The sequence below is a fragment of the Epinephelus fuscoguttatus genome, linkage group LG9 (genome assembly GCF_011397635.1).
Source record: "Epinephelus fuscoguttatus linkage group LG9, E.fuscoguttatus.final_Chr_v1".
In the NCBI taxonomy this organism is placed as follows: domain Eukaryota; kingdom Metazoa; phylum Chordata; class Actinopteri; order Perciformes; family Serranidae; genus Epinephelus; species Epinephelus fuscoguttatus.
The window spans coordinates 15,825,932-15,836,133 of record NC_064760.1 but is presented as its reverse complement, the minus strand read 5'-3'; positions in this window follow the sequence as shown (position 1 = coordinate 15,836,133).

Genomic DNA, 10,202 nt, shown 5'->3' with positions numbered 1-10,202 from the left:
TATGCATCACCTGCCTCTGGCCCTCATCCATGGAGAGGTGACAGCAACACTGGAAGCACTTTCATTGCTCTTCTGATCTCCTGCAGCGATGTGATTACTGAGAGTGTGGTGGCAGGTCTCCATTGCCCAGCCCTGCTGCCCTCATATCAGATCCCCCACTGCTGGTCTACTCTCTCCCTGCTGAGACGAGTGATCTGATGCTGCTAAAGGAAACCAAGGGTGATGACCTCTCTTTTTTCCCCTGCCAGGGCATTGTCATGTACCTACACCTCCTACCTTGCTTTCAGTCACTCGTTTTGTATGCATACTGTATGATGAAGTTACTAAAATGGTGCATCTTGGGGATAAGTTCACTGCAGAAGTTTTGAAAATGCCTTTTTTATTGGCACATGCTGTATTGTGAGGCTGAATTCTTCTAACTACTTTCAGCCAGTGGGACTGCTACACTTTCGATGCAGAGTAGCAGGAGAGACTTGAACCTTTTGAGGGACGTTGGCAGGACAAAATGCTGTTTGTGAGGATTGTCTCCCATGTGCCAGTGATCACAAACACCCTCCAGACAGGCGCAGAGGTGACCTGTGTTGCAAGGTGAGCAGGTGGTGTGTGGCCCTCAAGGTTGTGTTGTAACGCCACTCTGCTTTCACTGACAGAGGTGTTGTTGGTCCTGTAACACTTCAGTCTGGTGGTAAGTAGATTAAGTGTGTTGGCAAGGATCAGCTCCTGGACCACAGCAGACTCTGTCGACAAGGTGATGTTGCAGCCACCTGAAATAAAGAATACAAATTAAGTTCATTTTTGGGAATAATTTCATGCGCTATAACTTAATTTAAAGGAAAAATAAAATAAAATTAACAACTAATTAATTTGCTTATTTCAAATATTTAATAATGATATTATCTCTTTTATTCATATTATTAAGCTTGCTGACTCTAAATTAAGCTTTGTGGCTGGTGGGCTGCCAGTGCTGTCCCTTAAGCAACCTGTTTTCACTCCCAGACATGCCATCTAAAATCCTACACTGGAGCAGCATTAGGACCCATACACATGTAGCATGGTTTGCACCCTCACATCCATTACTGTCAATGCAGAGGCACTAAAGATGTGCTAAAATCCCAGAGGGCTGCGGTGCACAGGTATTCCCAAGCACCTATTTTTCAGAGCTCAACAGCAATCAGCTCCGTATTCAGGATGTCTGGTAAGTAAGCTATAACACAATGCTGCCACCCTTAAAAGCTGGCAGAGTAGCACCCAGTGCCTGACGTCATGTTTACCAGGTGGTAAAATACATGGCACGTGTCCCTGCCCTCATGCCAGCATTATTTGGTTCTGTGTAAAAAAGCAAGAACAGCGTAATGGCGGAAATTCTTTATAGCAGTATTGCGGGATGTCTGTGTAAAAGGGGTTTGTATGAGACACACCAGGCTTTCAGCGTACTCCAATGTAAACCCATCTGCACTAGTATTACACACTTACGTAGTTTAAAGAGCAAGAAAACATTGGTAGGAAGTTGTGGTGGATGGATGGGTAAAACACAGGACTTTCACCCAGGAGACTGCTGCTTGGGTCTCATGTCAAACCAGGTTTCAGTTTTGATCTTTTCCTTAACCCTACCAAGCAGTTTTGTTTATTAAACCTGTTTCCCCTGAAGACTGTATGAATGTAAGGAGTGGAAACTGACATCCAAAACTGACTCTAGAGGGGTACCTTGAGCATCACAGATTGAAGCGTAGGGCCACTGACAAACTGCCATATCTGAGTGAGAACATGTTGCTCTAACTGATACATTGGCAAATATGCCACAGCCCAGACACCTGCTTTACTTCACACCTACTTTTAAACATTATAAAAGACTTGGAGATCAACAGCTTTTGGATATGTGCAAATATCGCAACACCAACCTTTTCAAGACGGTGGTTAAAGGAATGAAAGAGGGAAGCTATGTTTGCCACCAGTAGAAAACTTGAAAAAACCCTATTTTGGTGCAATGAAGCAAAGTGACACAAGCAACTCTAGCTGTTCCACTTATCTATATTTCCACGTTATAAAAGACATGTTGGGGCATGTCATTAGACATGTAAACAGCTTGGTAGGAATATCGTGTTTTTCAGAATAAGGGCAAATAACTGAATATTATGCTCATGTGAACGTAGTCACTGAGATGCGTCAAGTGGTGTTTGTGCTGTTGACGTGTCACATCAGTGAGTTCAATAATCAGGCTTCAGCTCCAGTCTTTTCATAGGGAGTTGCCCTGTAGTGTTTACAAGGCTTGCTGTGATGGTCTGAGCACACATGCAAATTCCAGTGAGCCAAGATGCCAGTAGAGTGGCTGTGATCAGAGAACAAGCGTGACAATGCATAACTATCAATACTGTGCTGAGTTAAACATAATCAATAGGAATCATTCATTTCTCAAGTATAATAGAAGCCATGTGCTATCTCGTTCAGCATCTTGAAAAATGTTTCTATTTCTGTTCAACTTTTTTTTCCATCAAGCTATGGAACCTTAAAAATGCTGAGTGTCTGGACTACAGCAAACCCAACACATCCACTAAGTCTTGTTGCCTTGGAAACAAAGGGCCTGCTGAGAAGCCAAGAGTGAATAATAATCTGTGAGATGTGGGGATGGTATTGGAGGGGAGGCAACCGGTCTATGGGGGCTGAAACGTGAATGTGTGTGTGTGTGTGTGTACGCATGTGTTTGTGTGAGCATACATGACGCACAATGCAAATGCTTGTGTTGGAGCGAGGGGACTTTGGTGTTTGAAGAAGATGCACCAGGATCAACACCAGCGAGTTGAGCTTGTGCGCTCTTCCCTCACATTTTTTCTTCCTCTCGATCTGCTCTAAAACTCCCATCGTCATCGCTACGAGCAGTCTCTGCAGGAGCTTCAAAAATAAACATCACATCTCTCATTGTTACGTCTGCGGCGAGCTCTGCATCACGACACGTGGGGTGGACTGGAAATGTGAAAGACAAGACTCAGCAGGGGACGCTCAGCAGGTGCCACCACACCCTTTTATTTACTGTCCACTTCCAGCTGAGTAATGGTCTGTCCCATCCAGTTACCCCCCCGCTACACACACCTCATCCATTGTGTCACTGTAACTGCATCTACAAATTTGCACTTTTCCATTCCCTGCCATTGCTCCTGATGTATAGATATTAAATATATAGTTGACTGTCATAAAATATCCTCACCTCCTCAAGACCATTTGTCAAGCGTTCGACCCTGCTGTGCGTGCTGAAAGCTTTTCCACATTGTCATCAAAATTTCCTCTTTCAAGTCCATCTAAACAGAGGAAAATATCTCAGAAAATGTTTGTTGAAATTGACATTTCATCATAACAAGACATAAATATGTATGTTTAAGGACCCCTCGGAAAAAGGTCATGACATTACTGCTCACTATTTAAAGCTGCACTAATCAATATGTTTCTGTCAACAGTGGATGCAATGCTAATGCGTATGTGAAAGGGATTGCGTATAGTGATGAATCCACAGATAATCCTCACCTGACTGCAGATCCCCTCAGCTAAATGAAGCACTTTAGAGTCTTTCAGCTCATTGTTTCAGTTTTACCACCAGCTACTGTTTTGTTTTAACTATGAGCGCACTCAGCACCGCCATTTCCTGCAGCAGCAAGCAGCTATTTTCAGTGAAAAAAGCTCTGACTAACCCACAGTACACAGCAACAAACAGCAGACAGACAAATCAGCGAGTAGCCGGTGAACGTAGTGGAGCGTTCAAAAGTTACAAATGTTATTCCAGCCTGAACTTTTCTTCTGGTTGCCCTTATAAGTTGCTAGTGCCATTTTGTGCAACTCTGGATATCCAGACACCAACATTATCCACTCTTCCAACTTGCCTGCTTTGGTAAATGGACATTCACCCATTCACACACACATTCATGCAATGGTGGCCAAGACTACCATACAAGGTGCCACCTGCTACTCAGATAACAATTCACAAGCACTCACAATTTGGGGTTCAGTATCTTGCCCAAAGATACTTTGATATGTGGAATGGGGGAGCCAGGGAGTGGATCGCTGACCCTCGGATTAGTGGACGAACTGCTTTATCTCCTGAGTTTTCTGCTTCCATGATGCCCCCTTTCTGACCAACATCAAACTGTTGTGTTTACAGCTTGTGCTGCTGCCTGGATTTCAGATGCTGACTTGCCAGCGAGGGGTAGACATCGCCATGGCTACCAATGAGCAAGAGATGGGGAAAAAAGTTCATACAAGTACGTATAATTTTGCAAATAAACATGGAACTTTTGTAAAAAAGTTTTCGAATAACTGTGTATTTGTGTAGAGAATGGTGTAACAATTTTTATTGCTATTCATGATGTCTAGATTGGAGTTGACAGAAAGCTAGCCAGCTAGCTAACATTACCGTCGTCAGGTTGCTTGTTAGCTAGCTAGCTCACACTATCTGGCGTCTGTCATCTGTACTGTTCTGCAAAATTGTCGGATTTTTCACATTACGATAGCATGCCAGCTAGTGTAACTATGCTGCCTCGTAATGTTAGCTGGTTCAGAACTCCCCTGTCGTCAGTCGTTCATCAAATGAAGCATGATGAATACAGCAAACGCGATCGGTAGGATGAACTCAACTGGAGACTCCATTGTGGATGCCGGTTGGAAATGTAGATGGCTCGCGGCTTCCTGGTTAAAATAGTTACGTATGCGTGAATGTAACCGACGCGGTGAGGTAGTGAGTGGTGTCCCAGTTCCCAGGGAAAGATCTCAACCCCTACCCCTCGTTGCTTCATTTCGAGGGCCAAGAGGTAGTGGGCAAGGGCTAGGGGTAGGGCCAAGGGCTAAGGGGTAGTGGACAAGGGGGGTATTGGGATTGGGCCTTAATCACGTCAAGATCTAAGAGGCCAGTGTTCTGTTCATCTGTCTTAACACTAAAGTAACAATGCTGGTTAATTTTGACTTCCACATAAATCTTACATACTCACTTTAAGTTCTTCAGTATCTAACATTTTATAAAAGCTTCATCTTCATCTCTGACTGGAGTGACTCACCAAAAACAGGCAGCTCATTAGAATAACACCTTTTCCCACCTGGTTTGTTTCACCAGGGAAAAGAGGTAGAAGGCTTTAAATGTAGGTTTTTGATGTTGCACTTCTGATGAAGAAAATGTTGTGAAGCAAAGCAGGCCGGGATTATTCAAGCACAAAGAATGACAAAAATGTCTGTGCATGTCTGTTTTGTTTTGTCTGCCTTAAATAATTGAATCACATTAGATGAATTGCGATGCCCCGTACTAAAGTGAGCCTCTAATCTCCAAAACCAGGTGGGAGTAGTCCTTCTTCAAACAACTTTTTAGAAACTCACAGATGCACACACCATTAAAGAAAACATTTTGGCTGAGAGTAATAGCAGTCACAACCTTTAATCTCTGTGTCAGATAATTAAAGAGCTGTGAATTGGCTTTGCTTTGACCTACCAATTCCTCATTAGCATTTAATATGAAAGGAACTACACATTAAAATTTTAGCATCTTCCAGCACACGGAAAATTATTCTAATAGGTTAAAATCTCATTTGAATCCAATTATGCCTTTGCCATTTGATTCAAGTGTCGAAAAGCTTACCAGTCAAGTGTAACAGGGGTAATGAGCTGGAGCCTCCATTTTAGCATGTTTGAGATTTCACAGGTCTGTAAACAATGGGGGGATGTTTGGAGCACTGGAACATGGCGATGCAATCATAGGTTTCTGAATGTACTGTGATTGTGATTCTGCCTCTTTACTAGGATGATGCTGTTCAGAAAATCCTGAATCCTGCATCCTATCAACCACATTTTCTTGTGTAGACCATTTAGAAATTCAGAGAGAACCTAGTTATTATTGCTTTTTTCTGTATTTCTGTCCATTAAAGGTTTAGTGTGTAGGATTTAGTGGCATCTATTGGTGAGGTTACAGATTGCAACAAACTGAAACTTTTGTTTTGGGCCAAGCATGGATGTCTATAAAGAATTGGATACAGTATCAGAGGCAGGCTCTATTCATTACCCCATCAGTTACCTAGATCTTCCACTCTGTTGCCACATCGTTGGGTCCATAGAGCAGACACACTAGACACTTTCGACAGCCAAGTGGCTAACCACCGGTTTAGCACTCTGCTACCTTGAATGGGGATAAACTGGTTTAGCTAATTGCTCTTTTAGACTTTCGAAATGTTATTGGACTAAACTGATCAAATCCCAATGCTGTAACGAGTCATATTGCATATCTGACCTAGAAGTTGCAATTTCAGTTTGGCCACAATGTCAAATCAACCCAGTCTCACTCCTGATTCGTCAAATGCCGACACTTGGTGGCCTGTTGGTCCCCAGAGGCAACCTTTAGCAGCAGTGTAACATAACCTGGGCAGCAGAATTTGTTGATAACCCGGGGCCTCTATTTTAGTATAAAGAGCAAGAAAGTTTTTATGAGAGTTTTTAATATTTAGAAAGTTTTTTAGACACATTATCCCCACAAATACAACATGCTAATCTTTTTAGGACAAGCCTATGGCATTTTAAATTGTATAAATTAGCCTAGCAGCTAGTGGACTTTTCCTCTACTCATACGAAGACAGGGACAACAGCAACATCTAACAAAGGTACATTATGAAGTTCAATTCCATTATAAATCACAAGGTTCAAGTTTGATTCCGGCCTGCAGCCCTTTGCTGTGTGTCATTCCCCACTCTCTCTCTCCCTATTTCATACACTGACCTGTCCATTAAAGGCAAAAAGCCCATAAAAATAATCTTTAAAAATTTTTTTTTAAAAAATCCCAAGGTTCCCTGACAAAACAACTCTCATGTACGACATGCTTTCCAAACAAATATAACAAGCTAACATTATTAGCACAAGCCTAAGGCATTTTACACTGTATAAATTAACCTAGCAACCAGCAGAGATTTCCTTTACTCACTCAGGATAAATCCTGAAGTATGAATGAAACAGAAGACATAAAATGCTATTTTGTGGAGGCTTTATTGTCTTCACAATTTATTGTTCCTTATCTGTGAAATGAAAGTAAATAAAAGCTTTGTTTCCACTGAGGAAAATGGTTTCAGCTTACACAAATAGACAGGAGGTCTGCGTCGCTGTGACATGTAGTTACATATCTGGGGATGTGCAGATCAGGCTACGGTGTAGGGTACGGCGTGGGCTCAACGTCGACGCAGAGTCTACGCTGTAGGTATGGTGTCGATTCGGCGCAGAAGTATAAATCCCACATAAGCGTTGGTATTTGACAAGCTGGGAGTGAACATATGTTGGTAAAAATTGACTTCAAAGTCTGGTGCAGCCTCTTGGGGCTTTGTGCATGAAGGTGTATGTAGGAGAACAATGGTGGCCAAAGCCAAAATGCAGAAACACGAATGGCTCTATCTAGAGCCATTGTTTGGTTTGTCAGTTCTGCAGAAACAACATGGTGGACTTCAATGAAGAGGACCTGCTCCGTATGTAGTTAAAAACATCTCAATCTACGGTCATGAAAACAAAATGATTCCTTCTTTTTTAATTGATTATAAACTAATGAAAACATAGTTACAAATATTATTTACAATTTTTGCCAGTATATCTCCCTAAATCCTACACACTGGACCTTTAAGGCCACATGTGGTCTTTTGCTGTCATAACTGATGATGTTACTAGTTTAAATAAGGGAGGAAATACAACCACTCCCTGCCTTTTTTTTTTTAACCTTTTCCTTGGCTCTATTGCCTTCTGCATGACCAGATGGAATAATATGACTTGATAACCTGCTCCCCTCAGGCTACTGCTTATTTCCATCACCCAGTAGAGCAATATAACAACACATTTTATGTGATAACAAAGAAGTAGAATAGTGTGCATGACATTATTTGTTTTTTCCTCTCAGAGCAAAGAGAAGAGAAAAAAAAGCGCTCCAGGCTGCAAACCCACCCAAGGAAATCAATTTGCAGGTTCGTTGTAACCTGAGACGTATTGAACTCCTATACGGAATAATTTCTTCGGGTAATACAGAGGCAGTGTCTCAAAGAAAACACTAGCTGAATTTTTCAAACTTAAATGAAAAATTAAACAGAACATACAGCCCCAAAAAAGGACAAAATTGATTCAGCTTTTACAGAATCAGTGGGAAAAACTCAGCTACATGAAAACTTGAAGGTTTTCAGTTTCAGAAAAAGTCTGAAGTACATCAATTTGATGTACAGGTTTAAGCTTTCAAGCCACAGACTGCTTGGTGCATGGTTGATTTGGCTTATCAACGCTCCAGGGGGGCATTTCTGTCATCGCAGTTTATCTCTATGTGAAAAGGTCATGCCTGTATCCATCACACAGATGCAACATGTGAACCATGAAAGATGAGTATGAACTGGTAAAAAGGTTGGCTTCATCTTCACTTCATGTATGATGAGGACGTCTGTGTAATGCCCAGCACTATTCTACTCTCTGTAAAAGGGGCTAACAATCACAGCAACCTGCAGATATTACTGACACTGTGAGCGAGAAAACACCCAAACAAAGGTCACTCTGTCTGGAACTTACGTAGCAAAACTGGTGAAGTAAAGCACAATGAGTGGCAGTGATGGAAGGTTAGAAACCTGCTCTCAGCTATTCAGCAGTTCAGTAAACACTCTTTTCAGGAACAAAGTCTGACACAATTGTTTCTTAAGTCTAATTTGGTGCAAATGTTTCTCTGTAACATGCAACAACTAATGAACTGCAGTTCAACCCATTAAACAGTTATCTGTTTACAAAATATTTCCTTTTAACAACACAATTAGTCACAAAGTGTGTATCCCCCAGAATAAGCTTCATTTTTTTATTAGCTGGAACCAGCAGCTCTACAGCTCTTTGTTGGTTGGTCAACAAAAATTTCCCCACAGGCAATGTTTTCGCCCTAGAAGGCTGAAATCTGGCATAGAGGTCAAATGTGTGTGGGGGTGTGAAAGTGTGTGTTTGTGTTCATGCCAACTGGCTAAAATGGAGTGTAGCACTGGGAGGGGATGACTGCAAAAGGGTGAATAACTTCTAAATGGATTCACACGATTTTGTGGGAAGATTGGTGATGAGCCAAAGGACTGCTGCGTAATTGATTATGCCAACTGGCAAAAAGGGGCAATGAATTGATGCCATAGCCTGTACATGATAGTGGCTGTAACTACCATGATGTCTCCCATGGGTATGTGGACTGCCATCGCCATCTTGGCTGTTGAGGAGTGAGGGGTGGATCTGACTCACAGAGTGCTGTGATGCCTTGCAGACAGCCTGTCATTCAAGCAGCTCTGCCCTTAAATATGAGTAAGTTTTGCAGACATTGGAGACCCTCCGAGTGTCCAAACTCCTTACCCTATGTCAAGGGCTGAGACGAGCCACCCCATGGAGGAAACTCATTTCAGCCACTTGTATCCACAATCTCATTCTTTCGGTCATTACCCAGAGGTCATGACCATAGGTGAGGGTTGGGACATAGACTGACCACTAAATCTAGTGGTCTAGCGCCTGCATCACTGCAGATGCCGCACCAAACCGCCGATCCATCTCACGCTCCATTCTGCCCTCACCTGTGACCCCAAGATACTTGAATTCCCTCGCTTGAGGGAGTAACTCTCTCCCAACCTGGAGGGGGCAATCCACCGGTTTCCGGCAGAGAACCATGGCGTCAGATTCGGAGCTGCTGGGAAGTGATGTCACCTCTCTTTAAAGCAATTTCTTGAATTAACAGGACCAACAGCTAAATGCTAAAGTCAGGGTGCTAACATGTTCTCAGTGATGCTAGGTCCACCATCCAGCCACCCAAATTCACGCCACATACCAAGTCTAAGCAGTTGTATATTGAAGTAAACTAAAAGCAGACAGCATGCATACTAAATCAATGTTTGAGTGCGTTGTTGATGGACACTTTTCTCCCACAATGCAGTTCACAAAGGAAACGGAGGAGAAAAAATTGTACTGGTGTAGGTGGTGGTAAAACAGTTGCAATGCTAACATTTGCTAATTAACACTAAACACAAAGTAAAACTGACAGCAACGGGAATGTCATTGGTTTTGCAGGTGTCTGGTCATAAACCAAAGTACTGGACAAATTAAAATTTAGCAATCCATCCAACAGCTTTCAAGACGTTTTGGCCAAAAGCACATATGTCGACTTCATGGTGGCCCTGGAGGAAATGTCAGAGGATCACCAAAGTCATTAGGATTCATCATCT